An 18585-nucleotide genomic window follows, 5' to 3' on the forward strand; every position below is an offset into this window, starting at 1 on the left:
CCCTCAGTTAAGGTTGATTAGACCAATAGTTGGGCTGCATAGCCCAGAAACAACCTCTTATTTGTCAGAGACTTGACCACCAACACATTCTTTAAGAATTCTGCTATTTTATAGAAGAAAGCTGACTTATATTTTTTTACTCTATATTTGGCATCTATTCCCTTACATATTCTGATGGAAAATGTTGCACAATTCATGCATTTAGTTATGTTAACAGTATTTATAGTGAGTTGCAGTACATTACGCTAATGAAGAAGTTTAATTTTACATCTTTACCTAGCTATAAAATAAACTATTTTATACAAATGAAAAGTTGAAAGCTTGGGAAAATATTTTTCTTTCTCTCTGAAATTACACAGCATCCCAGCTTGAAACACATATTTGCTATAGGGCCTTTGTTCTTATAACTTGGAGTATTTTTAGAGATTGACTGGAGTTGAAAGAAATGAAACTTGCTGGATGACAATGCCCATCTCTTTAAAAGAGCTAAAAAGAATAAAAGAAAAAGTCAATATTGAATTTTGAAATTCATATTGGTGAGCATAACCACTTCCTTGCAATTTCTTGTGAGATCTCTGGAAGTCCCATGCTGTTGTAATTTGTTGACATTAGTTGCAACTTCCAATTGACTTTGCTGAAGTCAAGGTTATTAATTCAATTTTGATGGGCTAATGGAAACTTGGTGAACTTCAGATGGGATCTCAGTTGAAATAAGTAGATGTCAGAGACTGTTCTGTTATCTGTGTCTTCTCTAAAAAGCATACTAACCCCCCAAAAAACAAAAAAACTTGATCAATGACAAGAAGCAGCTGGTCACGTCAGCTATTGACTTGGCAAGCAACATGGCATGTTAGAGGGCTGTTGCTTCTCTCCAGTTTGCTTCTATTTCTCAGAGGCAGTGGCGCTCCTCTTGCCTTTGCTCCGGTGCACAGCAGTCATTTTAGGCTACTTGCATGTGTGTTCAGGTTGACCTGCTTTCATTTGGGATAGAACTGATTTTCTTCCTCGCAGTGGGTTTAGTGTTGTATTTTGGATGTAGGATGAGAATAATGTTGATAACTTTTTGGTAATAACCAAAATACATCTGATGTCTTAGTTGCAGCTAGGCAATGTTTACACTTAAGTTCAAGGGCTCTTCAGCTTCTCTCACTAACCCACCGTCGAGAAGGCTGGGGGTGCAAAAGAAGTTGGTAGGAGACATGACCATGACAGCCAACCCAAACTGGCCATTGGGATATTCCATACCATATGATGTCATGCTCAGTGGATAACTTGGGGAAGCTAGCTGGGGGCTGTGACTGTGGCTTGGGAGCTAGCTGGGTATTGATGGTCTGTGTGTGGTGAGGACTTGTGCTGTGCAAGAGGGTTTTTGTCTATTCTATTATGATTATTATTATCTTCCTTTTCTGTAATATTAAACTGTCTTTATCTCAACTCTTGACTTTTTACCTTTTTTTTCCCACCCAATTCTCTTCCCATCCTACTGGGGAGGCAGTGAGTGCCTATACATGCAGGTATATGCCAGTTGGGAGGAAGCAGTGCCTGATTTGGGATTGGGAGTTCATATTCTGTGTGCTTTTAAAGGGATGTGAAAGTGGGTGCACAAAGGCTGAGGAGTGTGTTGACATAAACTGTTCATAAAGTGGGGAGAAAATGAGAGGGAAAGGGGAAACATACCAGTGAGCTTGAAAAAGCATCATTGGAAAGCATGAGGAGTGAGGGGCTGGAAGAGAGATAAGGTAAGAGGGATGATAAGAGAAGTGAGGCATCTGGGAAGGGGGAGGAATTTTGGGAAACATTATTTTTGTTTATAAATGGTGTGAAACAGGATACTTAGATTTCTCTTTTCATCAGGGTAGGGAGGGCATAAGCACTAATTCTTGTGGTGTTTATCACCACATGGATGTCAGAGCATGTGCACTACCCAGAATTGTATGTTGCCTGTCCAGGCACATTGTGTGTCTCTGCATCATGGTCTGTAACTGAGGTGTCTGGAGGGTTGAACAGTCAGTTTCTAGAGCAGGGCTGTTGCTTTGGCTTGTTTCTTACAGCAAATTTTATTTAAGTTGGGGTTCTTTTAAGCTAGATGCATCCAATCACAGCGTTACACCACAGACTTTAGCTCAGTGTGTCAGTGTGTGTGTGTGAAGAGTGGCTGTGAGGATTGTGGCTTTCATTCTAATGCTGCTTATATTGACATTATCGTATTGATAGTAGCAATTTTTACGTAGTTTCATTTTCACAGTGTCATATTCAGTGTAACTAACTCTGTTCCTCCAATTCAGAGCCCTCGCCGGTTAGTTATGTATTTCTTGTTTATATACACATATATTTAGATACAAAACATGAATTTGTTTATTTTTTGTTAGCTTATTGTTCATTTACTTCAGACAAACATCCCTGCCAGCACACAGGGAACTGTGGATGCACAGCTTGCCTTCTCCCAGTGCTTTTGCTTGCATTTTCTTTTCACAGTGTTGTTATTCCTAGAAATCTCACTTGGGTGTTTGTACGTTGAACAACAGGCAAAAGAATCACTGGGAAATACAGCACTGCTTGGTCTGCTCATTTCCTTTGAATAAACAAGTTATGACACAACAGGTTTTATTATTTTAGGATTGTTATTAGAGCATGTGGTTAGGGTAGGCAGTTATCCTTTGGCTGTGTCTCCTTTCTGTGTTGTTATCCGGAGCTGTATTTGGAGTTTGAGGCCATTCAGGATGACCTGGATGGAGCTGGGGAAGGAGGAGTGCCAGCGGGTGGTATTCCTGTGCCAGCCATGTAATAAGAATTTTCATTTGAAAACCAGTAAAGCTTTTAGAAGATCATTATTTTCACAACAGTGATTTGCAGATGGCAATGTGCATCTGGGATAAGGCCACATAGGTAGCTGTCACTTTGGGAAGAGGATCTATTTCTGGTTTCTATGTGTTATAACCTCCCTTTCATACTATGCTGCCTCACAAGGTGCTTGAACACCAACTGGTGCTCTTTTTTTGCTCCATGATAAAGGCAGGTGAAAGCACATTGGTTTTTTAAACCCTTTTAACCGTGATGGCTGTGCATGTTAAGAGAACAGAGTCTGTGTGATCCCACTGAAGTCAAAAAGATTTGTCTAGGGAAGGGTATAAGGCCGTGTCAGGAGTGTGAAGTATTGCTGGCCCAGGGAAATACCTGCTTTAGGAATATTGTCCTCTTAATTCTCTTGGGCTTGCCTGCTAACTGAGATGAGTCACCTGTATAAGTTTATCAAATCCTGTTTCAAGAGGGGTCTCTTTATTTATGGGAACAGAACCCCTCTCTCTCTCTTAATCTCTGTGTCATAGTCTTTAGGACATTACTACCATATGATGAAACCAAATATTTTTATTGAATCTATTGTATGGTGCCAGTGGACCTGAATGGAAGAAGTGATACTGGAGAGAACATAAAAGGAGTTTCTTTTCCTTTTAGAAGGGCATAAGGGAGTTCAATATTACCAGAAAAACAGCTTTGAACAATGCTGATAAAGAAGTAGTTTAATGAGGCTGAGGCTGTTTGCGGAAAATTAGCCCGCATTAGGGTAATATTCCTTCAGGGAGCGTTTATAATGCCTGCAGGAATGTGGGGCAGGGGGGCCCGGATCAGATTCCAGCGCAACCTTGCAAGCTTTCAGCTGCTGATGCGCGGTGCACCTGCATGTTCCCTGTCTGACCTCAGAGCAGGCTTGAAAAGCTCTGGCATCTGGAAGTGCGAGGAAAGATCGGGTTTTTAATTTTGGCAACTACAAAAAAAACCCCCCAAATATCCATCTTTTTCTTGTAGCTTAGAAAGCTTTGTATTTTACATCTCTCTAAAGGATACTGGAAACTATTTTGTGGGTATGCTTTTTAGTGGTTTGGGATTGGGTTTTTTTCTTTCTAATTTTATTAAACTACCATCTTAAAGATCTCAGAGATATGTCCAAATAGATGAATAGTATTCAGTTAAAAAATCTGGTTAGTTGGCAAGACTTGAGAAAACAATTTCATACTCTGTTGCTTATCTCAGTAAGAATGCTCTGTGTAGCAAGTGCAGATTTGAGCACAGCAGCTTCCGCATTTATCTCATTTGCAGAGGTCTGGGATAGCATCTCATTATCAAATTGTAGCGATGTGGAGATAAACTGTAAATACTGAGCTACAAGGATCGCCACTTTGTAACGTTATACTTCAGAACCGGGTATGTGCGGTTGTAACTTGCAAATTGTAAGTGCATGTAATGGCATCACGTGGAATTAACTGTTTTGTAATTACATTTTGATTTGTGTTTCTTTATCAGACATCACAGAGTGGTTAAGTTGTGCTGCTTATGTACTTCCGTGTCAGTAGTTTTCTGGTATAAAATTGTGCTTATTAAATGCATGGATTTTCCTTTTTGGAATTTAAAATTTGCTTGCTTTTGCATCTGTAGCTTATTTCTTGCAATCTACTTAATTGAGTAGCTTCTCTGTTTATCTTAAAATGCAGATAAATGGCTTTCAGAGCAGTGTTTATAGCTTAACAGTTCCTGAAATGAGTCAACATTATCTCCTAGACTCTACCAGTCATAACTAATGATCCCTCTGCTTACACTGTTGAGCAAGTCAGGAGACACTGAACTCTGCAGAGAGCAAGGGCCCTGTGCAGTGGGAGGATAGTTTGTATGTGGTGGCGCCTAGTAGACAAGGCTTTCATGGCTCAGTAGTGTTAATTGGGAACAGAAATTTGTCCTCAGCCACCTCTAACCTCCTATCACTGAATTATTCTTCTACAACTATGGCTACAAACCCAAGGGTGAGTTGACAGTACATAGGAGTCTTACTTCCTTCATCATTTAAAGTAAATAATGTCTGTTTAAACACTCTTGTATTTGCTTCAGTTTTGTCCATCAGAGCGCACTTTACAATGTGAAATCTCTGCAGAAATTTGGGATATTTTTAATGTTCCAAACATCACTGGCAGCCAGCCTAACAGAAGCATTGTGTTGAGGGCTGGAAGTGGATGAGAAAATAATTAGGCAGCTGGCAATTACTGCATTTTATAGGGCTTTTTTTTTTTTAATTATATTTTAATGTATTAATGAAAGGAAGATGCCTATTTTGTATTTTCCTGACAAGTCTTTTGGCTTGGTTCCTGAATGGACAGTGGTAGACTTTCCTTTGTAACATGGTAAAGTGCATGCTTCAGGAAGAGAGGGAGGGAAGGGAGGAAAGAAGGGAGAGAGAGAAGGAAAGAGAGAAAAAGAGAAAAAAGGAAGGAAGGAAGATTCACCACTTACGAGAAAGACTATGTGGGAACAAAAGTTGCCTGTTTATCCATGAAATTTAAATAACATGGGGAGCACCAATGCCTTGTGGCCTCAGGTATTAATCCGATTCTAAACTTCTGTCAACTTGTTTATACAATCTTTTACCTGAGATTTTTTTAACTTGCAAGAAGAGTATTTACTGGAAATTGCAAACATAGGTGTTGCAAGATGGGTATTGGCTTTGAAGAATTTCAGCCAGGATTTTTTTTTAGAATTCAACTAGTGGTACACAAAGCAGCCTCTGTACCTAATTCCTACGTCTCCACAGTCATCTAGTCCAATGTTTTGATAAGCTAGTTAAAGGTAAACATTTAGGTGGGTGACCAGTTATAAAAGGAACTGTATACGAAAGTTGTTCCTACTTAAAGAAACTTGTATCAGTCTTGTTTATGCTTCAGCTTCCATGTTTTTCATTGTTTTCCTGAGCTTTCACATTATCTCAAAAGCAGGTTTTGAGCTTTGTATTGGCTGGAGAATAGGAGGCTGGCACAGAGCACAGTCTGGGTAACACCACATACAGTGCAAAGGCCATGCTATACAAAGCAAAATCAAAATGCTGCTTACGGCATTGTAAGATGTTTTTATTGGATGTTCCCATGGATGGACTACAGGAGACACAAAGTGGAAGCATCAGGATGCCCTCAGAGAGATGAAGAGGAAGAATATGATATGATGGCTTCCAGGAGTACCGCAGCGCAGTTCAAGCAGTTTCTAGCCAGGCTGTGAACAACATTGTGTTGGCAGAAGATTGCATGTCAGGTGTCGCTTTCATGTGGCACACATGGTCTTCTTAGCATGTACCAGTAGCTCTCTAAAGGAGCGTTACACCAGCAAGAGACCAAACCATTCGGACAAGGAAAAAGTCAACTGTTCTCTGTGTTAGCATCAAATAGCTTTAAAAAAGCTGTGTAAGGCTCAAAAAAAAAATGCAAAAAGGAAGTAGTTACAAAGACAACACAGGGTATTTTTTGAGAGAGAAACTTTTTTTTTTGGAGGAAACTTTTTTATTTTTATCATGTATGAAGTCTTGTTTCTTACCTTCTCCTCTGTAGATCAAATCCAGTATCTGTATACCTGCCTTTGGTTATTGCAGCTAGAAATCATACCGGTTTCACTCAGCATCCTGAAAAGTCAGCCTTTCTTTATGAAATCAGTTGAAACTTCATATAGTTTTAGATTACCTTTGAGCATTTTCTCACAGGAATATAGCTCTTACTTCTTTGGAAGTAGTCCTAATGCTAGGGGTAGCAGCAGTAATAAACCTTCCAACATGAGACTGGATACACAGTTCTGAATGTGCAGGTATCTCTTTTTTTTTTCACTATGAGTTTCCAACTTGGAATTAGATTAGGTAGTGATGGAGCAGAAACTGAAGTATCGTTTTGTAGAGAAAAGCATTTCATCTCTGCATGCTGTAAGCGTGTTCTGACTGCAGTGTCTGATGTTTACAGCTTAGTATAAGATCTGATTAGTAACAGTATCTATAGGTCATCTCTAACAGTTACGTACTAGCATGGAAATAATTGATGTTATGTGTTAATTGAAGTGGGGTATGATATATTAAAGGTCCATGCTATCTGGAATAAACATCAATTACCAGATTACTTTTCCTTGCATTAGAGTTACAAGATAACTAAATTATTTCAAGGATGTGAAATAATAATATATGGGGGGTTTGTTTGGTTTTTAAAAAAAATCTTTCATTATATATTTTTGCAGACCACAATTACAGGGGATTTTTAACAGTGGTTAGTCAACTTGAAGACCAGTATCAAATTAATTACTCTCAACTGTTCTATCACTACCTTGAAGTGAAATTTTTGCTGTCTTTCCATTATGAAACCAAATTTTGCTTCTCCTTGTAAATAGTTTTTGCCAAGTTTCCTATCTTTGTGACATGCTGTGATAAAAGCATGTTCCAGTAGCAACTTCTTGACCTTTTTGATAGCCCTATCTCTGCAAGAATTGCTGGTTGTAGGCCATCTCTTTTAACAATCTGTTCTCCACTGGCGTTTTTTCTTTTCATTATAAAGTAAACAAGAGGAAGCGTAAAAAGCGCTGAAACCTTCTTATGATTGTGCTCCCTGAAAAACACGTGTTCGGTCAGGTAAAAGAGAGCCAGGTCACTGTGGTGTATCCTGTATCACAGGTAGACCCATTTTAAAGCGGGTGGGGAGCAGAAGGCTTCAGCTCCAGTGTGCATTTCACATCGTGACCTTGGAAGCTGCTGTCAACCATCTGGAAATAGTTACAAATTCTGTATTGCTCAGAATCTTTATTTTATTTGTAATTCCAGGATTTTCTTTTTCCTTCCACCTTTCTACTGTCATATCCTATGCAGCCTAAATATTGCTCTGCGCCTGGCTGAAATAATATTGTTTGCCAGCTTACAATCAAAGGGAGCACAGAGAAAAACAGCTGAGCCGTATTAGGCAGAGGCAGTCTGGAGTACATTTCTTCACTGCTGAATAACACTCCACAGGTGCAGGATTATCCCAGCGTACGGTGCTGTGTTTGCTTAGCGGAGCCCCCCGAGCCACCCTCAGCCTCCTCACATGACTCTCATCTTCAGGGAATCTGGTAGGGATGGGGCAACCCCGCCAAAACCCAGTGTAAGTAGAAAGCTTAGCTTTGCAGTTCAGCAGGCACATACCCTTCCCCCATTTTTCCCCCTTTTTCTTCTTTTTAACTTTTCTCTTTTATTTTCTTTTCATTCTTTTTTGCCTGGTTTGAGAAGAACACTAAAGAGACTGAAAAACAATCAAGACTGAGGTTCAGTGGGCTTTGCAGAATGGACAAAGAGGGAAATATGTGACTGAAAAAAAAGCAACACCCTTGGGATGCGGGGCTGTCCTGTGGGGCAGCGGGGAGCTGGCTGCCCTGACGCATGCTGTCTTGTCTTGGAAGCTTCGATTCTTGTGTTGGGAAAGGGATTAGATGTCCTGGAGTTTTCCTATTCATTCTCTTGGACTGTGGGTCAGAGTTTGTATGGTGTCACGGGTTTGCTCTGAACCTTTAGGTGCACTTTGGTTAGTTTAAAAAGAGAGATGGTAGATTTAAAGGGAAAATACTGCAGATAAAACAAGATATTTCCTCTTCTGTATTTTTGGTGAGACAGGATTTTTAAAAAGAAAAACCAACACGTTTTTAGAAGTCCTGGTAATTGGTACTCAGCTGGACAATGAATTTAAAAGGATGTTTCTTTTTTTCTCTTGAAATGTGCTTTCATATTAATCTTTGGGTTTGAAGTTACTTTAAAAATAAATGTTTTGGCAATAAAAGACCAGCTTTGATGCCCAGTTTGCATTTTGAGGATCAGTTACAGAACTGGGACTGGTTTTAGCCTTAGACACATTTCTATTTAATTTTAAATGTACTTGGGCAATATATAGTGCACGTGCATGTCTAATGCGCCTTAAAAAGTTGCATGTGCTCTATACATTTTGAATGCTGGTTAATAGGAAAAATAGCCAAATAGTAAAAACAAATGTACTTTTCTCTCCTGAAACTTTTCATTACGGCTCGTATGTGGCTGGGTACTGAAAAACAAAGCAGTTTTACATTGACCAGAATTACTTCTTACTTCATAGTCTGTAGAGTAAATCTTGGGAGAGAAAAGTGGCCACGCAGCTCTTGAAAACTTCTGGTCAAGAAGAGCATGTGGCATAAAAGTTTTAAGTGTCCTTGAAATTCACTTTGTTAGGTGTTTAGATGCTTTATGAAGTGCGTTTATGAAGATGTAGCCATTATGGCATTGGGGAAAAAAAAGAAAGCAGGCAAACCCAGTGGGGCTGATGGCTGGGTTGGGTCCTTCTCTTCTGGACAATGGAGGAGGTGGGTGAGCGTGGCAGCCTGCCAGTGGGGACCGGCTGATGGTTCTGTGGCAGTGTCATCGGGCAGGGGTGGCATGCGTATCCGTCCCGCTTAGCAGATGCTCTGAAGTATTCCGACAGGGAAATGCTTTTAGGCTACTCCAGCACTTCATCAAAACCATAGCGTTTATGTCTATGGTCAGAATTGATTATTGTTGTTCCACACATGGAATTCACTTTGGTTTGCAATAGAGATACTTTCCTCCTGTTTTAAATGGATTTATTTGTTTTCTGTCAAAGCGAGTAAGTCAATGACACTTTCAGTTGCATTCAGCCACATTTGCAGAAGATAAGATTTGTGCCTCAGGCCTTCCTTGTGAATACAAAGGTCTTCTTCATTGCTTATGATTTCTACACGTGCAGTTCAAATCCCTGCTCAGTGTGTGTGGTGAGGCCAACAGTAGCAGCAGTCAGCTCAATTCACTCCCTGCCTTGGCAGCTGAACAGGGCAAGAATTTATGCTGTCACTTGTTCAGTTTCTTAAAGCACTGCTTGGCCTGGTGACCTGGCAGGGTGGCATTTGCCTCCAGGAAGAAAAAAATCTTCCAGATCCTTGAGCACTTCATTCAGCAACAGTTAGTTGCTGAGTATGCTGTAAACGTGATATTTAGGGATACCAGTGGCATACACCCATGAAAAATTATCAAAATACAGTAGTGATTTTTTCAGACACTAAATAATCTGTCCTCCACGGTCATAGACAGGCACATGATGAAAAGCAGATAGGGGAGTTGGTAAGAACCATCATCATCCCCATGATTTGAGAAGCATTTGTGATTAGCCATTGATAAAACAAGTTTAAAGAAAGTTTTTTATATATCGCCATAAAATTGTTAAAAGACATTAAAGTATAGCAAGTTTATGCCATCAGATAGCTTGATGACAGTTTTGGTTTTGTGAATGGCTAATTTGTTTAATTTATTCTTATGAGAACTGAGAGGGAAAAACTCCAGTGTAGTAGGATTGAGAAAGGAGTTAGTAACTTATGAAGTAGGTAGCTCCTCAGGCGAGCTGGGGATATGTCGCATCTACTCATGAACAGCCAAATCCAGTCAGTTGGGAGAGCACTGACACCTCTGAGTATTATTGGCACTGTCTTCTGCAAGTATGGTGTGTCGCGTGGTAATTATATATTTGTTTCATGTTATAGTGAGAATGGCTAGCTGATGCTTCTGGCTTTCAGGCAGTTGTCTTTGTCTTGACTACTGGCATGGTACTCTTGGGTTTCCTTTCATTGGAAAAGGGAACAGGAGTGATGATGATTTATTAAATGTATGTAAGAGAGCTACAGGGTCAAAGCTCTCGATTGCTGTTTCTTTTAAATGCCATTGTTTGAATGCCTCAATCTGAATATCATCTAAAATGATAACAAGTACAAATCTACAGCTTGCCCATTGCAATCGTCGATGCTTTCCTAAAGATGGGATAGCAGAGCCTAGTGTAGCACTGATGGGGTCACACTGCATTGCTTCCTGTCAGTGTTTTGGTTTTTCCCCTGTAGCAAGTGTTTGTGAGGATTTCTGAGATTGCTCGTAGTGAAGTTTGCATCATCTCATGATGCTGGCATATGGTGTTCACTGCTTGGAACTGCGAGTATGTGTGGGGATGTGCAGTTTAAAAGCAGAAGTAATTAGCTTTATATGCTAACAGCAATCTTCCTGTGTCACATAAATATTTTCTAAAAGAAGAGTGGGCACAGACTCTGCTATTTGTATTTAATAGTCAGACTGCTCGTTTCATGTCTTTGTACTTGAGCTCCCATTCCTTCTTTTCGATGCTCATAGATAGGAGATGGGGTTTTGCAGATGAGCTTTGGCTGGCATAGTTTCCTGCATTTTGATTGCATTAAACCAGATGTTTTTCCAAGATGGTCTTAAGATGAAAAAGCTCAGGCACATAACAGTGATGAGAGAGAGATTAAAAGTAACCTTGTTCAAAGAAACTGCTTCAGCAATTGTGCTGAAATAGTTAATTTGCTTTTCTGTGGTAAGAAATAATATAAGTTGGATAAGACATGAAACTACCCTTTAATGTGCCTTTGTATACTGTACATATTCAGTAGCTTATTTTCTATGTGAAGCTGTCCTGTAAAGAAAATGTAGGCACTCAATATGAAGCAATATATAAAGTAATGCCACCATAGAAAACTTAAGATTTCTGTACGTTGCCACACAAATCTAGGCTGGTGTGTCTTTGAAATAAATATCCCTTGCTAATTATTTTGTGGTACTTCAAATACTAGCACTGTGGGAGATCAGAAGAGATCTGATCTAGCTGCACCTCCTCTGTTTTGGTTTGTTTTGGTTTTTTTCCCCCCAAGTGATATACTTGGGACTCAAGATCCTTCTGGGGATGAGATCAGAAGGATCAGCCGTTGTCAGGTCAGACCTTGGGTCTCAATTTAGTATTCCTGAAATAGGTGCACCTCACTGTTCCAGTTTAATTACCTCTTATCCTCATACATACTTTTATGCATATGTGTGTAGGATGTTTGTTTCAAATGGTAAGAGAACACACAATTCAGAAAGAAATAGTGGTAGCTGTGTAAAATGTAGCTCTTGAAAAGAGATTAGAAATAAAGAAATATGTCGATACCTTAATGAGATGATAATTACATGAAATACTTTTCCAGTAATCTTTGTGAATATTAAAAACTTCCTTATGTTCTGAAAGCTTTTCTGTGTCACAGAACATTTATAGATGGAACCAAAGGATTATAGAGGCAGAATTAAGGGAGAGATTCACAGAGTTGGAGGAATTCTTTATTAATGGGGAATTACAGAGGGATAGGGGTAGACTGCTGAGTCAAAGCTGGCAGGAAAAACCACTTTGCATGTACTTTCCTTTGGAAATTTTAAAGAAGTCTTTCTTTTGTGGCCTTTTTCTATTCCGTTGGTACGCTATCTCGTGCTATGAAAAATGTGCCAACCACTTCTGCTTTTCTTCCAAATGAAAGTCATGTCAAAGATTAACTGTGGATAGCAGAAATTAGAGGAAACCAGGAAAAAGTAACACTCAATCAAGCTGTGATGTAATGGTGGACAGCAGCTTACATGTGTATTTTCCATGGACTATAACACCAAAGAAGCCTTTGCATTTTTAACTTGTCAGTAGTATGGTATGAGTGAGTATTAATTTTAAGGGTCTTCTCTCTGTGGCTTTGTCACAGCTTGTTACATTCCATGCTGAACTTAACTAATTTAGCTAATAACGTCATGTGTGATTAAGATGGTTTAAACAGAATTTGTGGGATAAGCGTGCTTATCCCTTTAAAAACAAATGCAAAAGTGAATTTTTGAAAAATAAGCATATTTTTAAAGTAGTGCTTTATACATGGAGCGTATTGTCACTCAGTGGCAATTCTACAAATAAAGACAGAAACCGTTTTTAAGAAAATTACCATGACAGATTGTTTAAAATTACATCAGATGGTAACCCTTATTTATTTGTATCATGAGTAGAAGCAAAACCACTCCAAGTTTTTAAATGCACAGATGTAGAATTTGGTGTAGAGGAAATCCAGTATAGGTGGGTAATGAAGCAAATCATACACGATAAGCCAAACAATGCTACAATATTTTTAGTATGTCAGTTTATTAGAGTGGATTGTATATAAGGGCATAACTGTGTTCAAACATAACTTCATACAAACCTCATTTGGAACTCAATGACACTCATAGTGCAATACAGTTGTGTACTGAAAAAGAAAGCACATTGTTTTCATTTTTGTGGTGGTTTTATGGAAAAATTTTGTTTACTGTGACTTTGGATCACAAATGTGCTGGTCTCAGCATCTGAACTTCCCTTGAGTTTTATGGTAGCCTTGAATATCCAGCAAAGGGAAACTGCCATGATCCAGTTTTCCTTCTCCATGATATGATTGTCACCAATGAAAAGTCTTTTACTGTTACCTCTTGACTGTTTTCCACAGTGGATCAGGCTGAGTTAAGAGGTGTAATTTATTTCAACTTCTTTAACTGTACTGTGTTTTCATTGCTGACTATTTGCCAGAAAATATCCCATGGAAATTCTTTTTATCTGATGACTGTAAAGTACAGTGAGTTAGCAGTTAGTTATTTCCCTTTCTCTTAAAACAATCTTGTTGATGGTATAACCCTGGCCTGGTGGGAAGTCATCAGGCTGTAGTTTATGATGTAGCATAGGAAACTCTAGCACGGTGTTGTATAATAGTTTCATATTTTAATAGAAGCACACTAAGTGTATAGGCACGTGCAGGGTACAGATAGAGCAACCTTGTGGTTTAAAATTTCTATCCAATGCTTTTTATCAAGTGGACTGATTTTCAAGGTTTGGGGTTTTTTTTAATGCTGTTCTTTTTGTGTGAGTGTACTTAATTTCTAGTTCAGGGCAGCAGTTGAAACACCTGTTCTGTGATGCGCAAAGCTTCCTAGGTGTGCGTAGCTTCTCTGAAGTGCTAAGCATCGCTCCACGTCAGTGCACGCTGTTGCTAGACAAACATTGTGATTGGTGTGGGAAAACATGAATGGATAGTACTGCATTTGTCTAAGGCTTCAAATACTCTAGGTAGGAAGGGGAGTGAGCACAGCACTCTTGATTTTTTTTTATTATTATTTTTCTGAATAGACAGACATGATCTGGTCCTTTTTTTTTTTTTTTTTTTTCCCCTGAATAGACACGTGTTTGTGGCCCTAAGTATCTGTTTTGGGAAAGAGCAAGCTTGACTTTTACTCCTGAAAAACCCGTGCAAAGTCATGGAAGATCTGTGTTTTCACTGCATAGACTGCACATAAATCACACACTTGTGGCACAGAAATCAGTATAAGATAAATATTGCTAATTATTCATCCCCTGGGAGTAGGATGGCTTAAGATTTGGACTGCAGACTACAGAGTAATAGAATACAGAGCTTTTCACCTCCTACGTTACCCAACTTGTTGAATCAGAGCAGTGCCCAAAAGTCATTACCAGCTGATGGCTGTGGGCCGGTGTGAAATGAGATATTGGGCTTTATCCAGATTCTAGTGGAGAAATTCCTGTCCAAATCGCATAACTATGGCTATAGTTGGCAGGGGCTGGAGTACTTATTGGCAGCCACGGCAGAGAGCTTGAGGACTGAATGTACTCTTAGAGATGGACTTGGTAGATCAATTTTTTATATTTTTTGTACCTACATGAGTCAATGCAAGACTCAGAGGTGATTTTCCTTTTCTGTGTGAGATACCACTGTCTACAGACCTGTTAAACCAACATTAAACAACATTATTTAAAACCAGGATATAATTAATACTGATGGTTACTTCATTGTGGTTGTGGAGCAGGGAGCTGTGATGATTTGATCATGTAAAAAAAAAAAAAAGATAGCAAAACTGAAAAACCATGAAAGGGTTTGCCATGTGAGAAAGTCAGTATTTAAATGCAAAGCTTAGTGCTCATAGATTTCCATGAAGTCTAGGAGGGATGGGAAGTAAAATGGAATGATGTGTCTAAGATGGATTATTTGTTGGCATGGAGGCTAGCAGGGTTTTAGACTAGACATTAGTCATTCTCATGGTCATCCGGGATAAAGCTTTCATTTTGCAGCACAAAAGTTTTGCTCATTTTCTTTCTCTTGGATTCAGGATCTTTGTAGATGTGCCTTTCTCTAAAGACGGCCTTGGCGTCTGATAAAGCAGCTCAGGTAAAGCCAAGTGCATAGTGAGACACACACACAAATGCATTTGGAAAAACAACTTATTGTGGCATGCTGCTTCAGAGCACACAGTCCTGGTTGCAGGTAGAGACTCCTAACAGAGGCCATCACATTAAATTTTGAGTGGTCCCAGTGCTAAAGAGGACAGTATTTCTCAGGAGCAGTTCTCCAAAGAGACATAAAGGCCCTCGTGGCCACCTGCCTGTCCTTGTGGTGGAAGGCGCAGGGTACTTGCTGGTGAATTTTAGTGGAAAAAGGGATTAGCTGAGAAAATGAACTAAATTTGATGAAGGTATACCAGTCTGGTGGTGACCCTCTGGCTCTCAACTGTTTTGATCAATTCTCTGACAGCAGTCAGTAAGTTTCTCAGCAGGTCACAATAGCCTTGTTTCTGATGCCACTGTTTTTCTGCAGTTGTCCCAAGCTTTGCTCAGTTCATCGGGGATGGGAAGCTGGCCATAAGCAAACTGCAACAGAATAGGCTGTGGCAGAAGCAGCAGCCAAATTTGAATAGCCTGAAATCCCTTGCTTTCAGGGCACTTGGACACAGCTCCTTCGGATAGCTTTCAAAACCCAAAGGGCTTCTAATCCCTAGACAGAGCCAGAGCTGCATGAGCAGCATGTGCTTGTTGCAGCACTGCAGCAAATTCCAGGGGAGTAGGCTGTTCGCCATCCCAAACGGGGCTTTGCATGCCAGAATCAGACAGAACTTTTTGCCAAACAGGAAAGCTCTTGTGAGTTTCTTCCCACATATTATATTTTGGGGAAGGGACTGCTGAAAATATTTCTGCTCTGAAGTCAAGCAGACACAGAAGTCAAAACACCTTGTTGACACTAAGTTCTCGAGTGGGAGAAGTTTACATGTTCCATGGTCATCTGCTGGATGGGACGTCTGAATTTTGGAGGCAAAAGATCCACCCATCTTTTCAGCTAGCAGCCAGGGATTTAAGGCATGAAAGGAACAAGAGAATGGAGTGAGAAGAGGGTTTGTTTTTTTTTTCTTTTAGAAGATATAAAAGGGACTAATTGAAAGTATCTTAATTCCTCCCTCTTAATTGCATTTGATTTAGTGTACTCAATACTAAACTGCAATGATTTTAAACTAGCTTTCCCCGGTCATTAGCTGAAAGTGTATTACTAGGCTACATCCCTACTTCAAGCCTCTTGCAAAGTGTAAATTTGAATGCCAGTCTAACTGTCCTGAGTTTTCTAAAAACAAAACTACATCTCTAAAAAGCCACTTGTGATGCTTCAGAAGTATTTAAAACTTCTGATTCTAATTCAGCATCTCCCACCTGTCTTATTTTAGCTATGACTGCAACCAGGTCTAGGGGCTGTGAGCTGCTGTTGCTTATGGCAAGTTCTGCAGAAGCTGTTCATGGTCACATTCCTCATGAGTATTGGGCAAAGGTTGTATTGGAGTATGACTGGTTACGTATTTGTTGAAAAAAAAGGAATGACCTGTAGTTGTAGGTATTATGAAGTAGGTATTTAGTTGTCTAAATTTAACATCTTCAGATGCTTTCAAATGTGTAATTAAACTTTTTTGTGTGTACTAGGTGTAAAATGCTTTTTGTTTTTGCATTTCTTGCTGAGGAAAGATCCCTGCAGAGACTGTATATAGCTTATAGAATGAGCCATGAAAATGATAAACAGAGCAAACCATTTCACTTAATTGCCTCATGAGCTAGAAATTCACTTTGTTGCCTCATGAGCCTGAAAATCCTTGACAGGAATATTAATAGTTGAATATTCCCTAATGGAAATGCAAGCAATGGCAACAAAGTAATACAGGCAAAAACTGCTGATGAAAGAGAATTTACTTAATCTCTAATCCTGTGACCCAGGGAGCAAACATCTGTTGATACTAATTTGTTGTACACAGGCTGCATTTTAAAGTATAATTATATTATGATAAACAGTGGTTTTTTTTTTTTTTTTTTTTATTTAAGCACCCAGTTCTTAGGTACAGCTACAAGTACACAGTTATACAATGCATCTTGAATGACCTAATCCGTGAAGTTCTAGTTTTGCCAAATGTTAGTAAAAACAGCATGGGGCTTCAAGATGCAGTTGTGTCAGGAATCCAGTTAATACCTTGATGCTGGGCCCATTGATTGTATATGTTTTGTAACTAATTTCCTGGTTTGACTTTCAGAAGAAGTAAGCTAATCAAAACTACGGCTGGTTTTAGTGGGATACAAAGATCAAGCCACAAGAGTTTCGTATTTCATAGGGGTTATAGCCCAATATGGAGAATGATTGCACTTCATATGCGCCACCTTAATATTATCAATATGCCTTTTATGCAAGGAGTGGAAGGGCTTGTTAAAAAAGCTAACACTTCTCTAAAGGAGCATTCCTGTGTGTAAAGTCCCAGTTTTCTGAGAGCTAAACAAGTTTCAGCATTTTTCCCAGTTAGCTAGGGACAAGCTTGTACATCCCTTGTCACAATGGAGGGAACTAAAGCCTGTTGGCCAGCTGTTGCCAGCTGGGCTTCGCTGCTGGAGCTGGCACAGGAGAGGGGGTGAGTGACTGGGAGGCACTCGGTGTGCGCACACATGCTTGGTGCCCTTGCTCATCCCGTGTACCCAGGAGTGTGGACTGGACTTCATTAGTTCTCCTAAGGGCTTGGGCTGGTTGAACAGCCCTGCTCTTCCGTCCAGCCTTTCAGTGCTTCAGGATCTTTCAGCCTGCTATTGCTTTGCTTTTCACTTGCCATCCCAGCCCTGAAGTGTAGCTACTTGTTCCCATCACCTCTGCCCGCCTGCCCACCCCATCTCTCTGTAGGGAGCTGAAAAGAGAACAGTATTCTGTCAGCTCCACAATATATCAGTCTTGGTGATGGCAGTTTGGGGAAGATTTTAATAAGAGTCAAAGCAGCAGTTCGGGAGCCAATGAAAATAATAATAATAATGCCAATTGTTTCTAAAGACTTAACAGTAAATCAAGAATTTCAAGCCTGCTCTTCAACCACTCTGTTGGAGACAGCTGGTTGTAAATGGCCCCTTAGTAAGATTTCTTACAGGGAAGCAAAAGGAAAGTGAGAAACTGCCAGTTGAAGCTTTTCATGCTGATCTCATTTTTGTCTTTGAGGCTTAAAATATTCACAAGCACTGAAAGCTGATATTTATGAGTAGAGCTGGGGGAGGGGGGTGGCTTAAACAGCTTCTAGCCCATCACCAACATCTCTAGCTGTACTCCACCAGCTCCATGGAGATTCAGCACTCTGATATTTTTAGAGGTAATCACCTCCATATATTTCAGCATTGTTCATTCTAAAATACATTCTTGCCTTTTACTTTGTTTATGGAAGTTTTTAATAGAAATGAACTATTTTTTCTTGTTTTCCAAGTAGTGTTTATGCAATTCAGTTACAGAAAATGCAGCTGAACTTGAAAGAGCATTGCTTGCTGTTAAGTCTTTGTTAAATTGTATGCCCATGTTCTGCTCTGCCTGGAGGACTGTAAATCTCTCTCATTTTTATGGAGTTCAGTAGATGTAGATGTGTGCCAACTAGAGAGACAAAGAAAGCACAAAGGTGAAACCAAGGATTTGACCTGCATAATGCAAGAGGAGAAAAGCTGTACTCTGCTATCTGAAAAGCACGGCATATCTCTTTGGCAGCAGCAGAACATGAACGTCAGCACCATCAGTCAGAAGCCACTGAAGCCAAATAAGCCCCAAGCATAGTGACCATTTCAGAGGCTTTTACAGAAAGCTGCTCTGCAGTGA

The sequence above is a fragment of the Gallinula chloropus genome (assembly GCF_964237585.1).
Source record: "Gallinula chloropus genome assembly, chromosome: 4".
Taxonomy (NCBI): Eukaryota; Metazoa; Chordata; class Aves; order Gruiformes; family Rallidae; genus Gallinula; species Gallinula chloropus.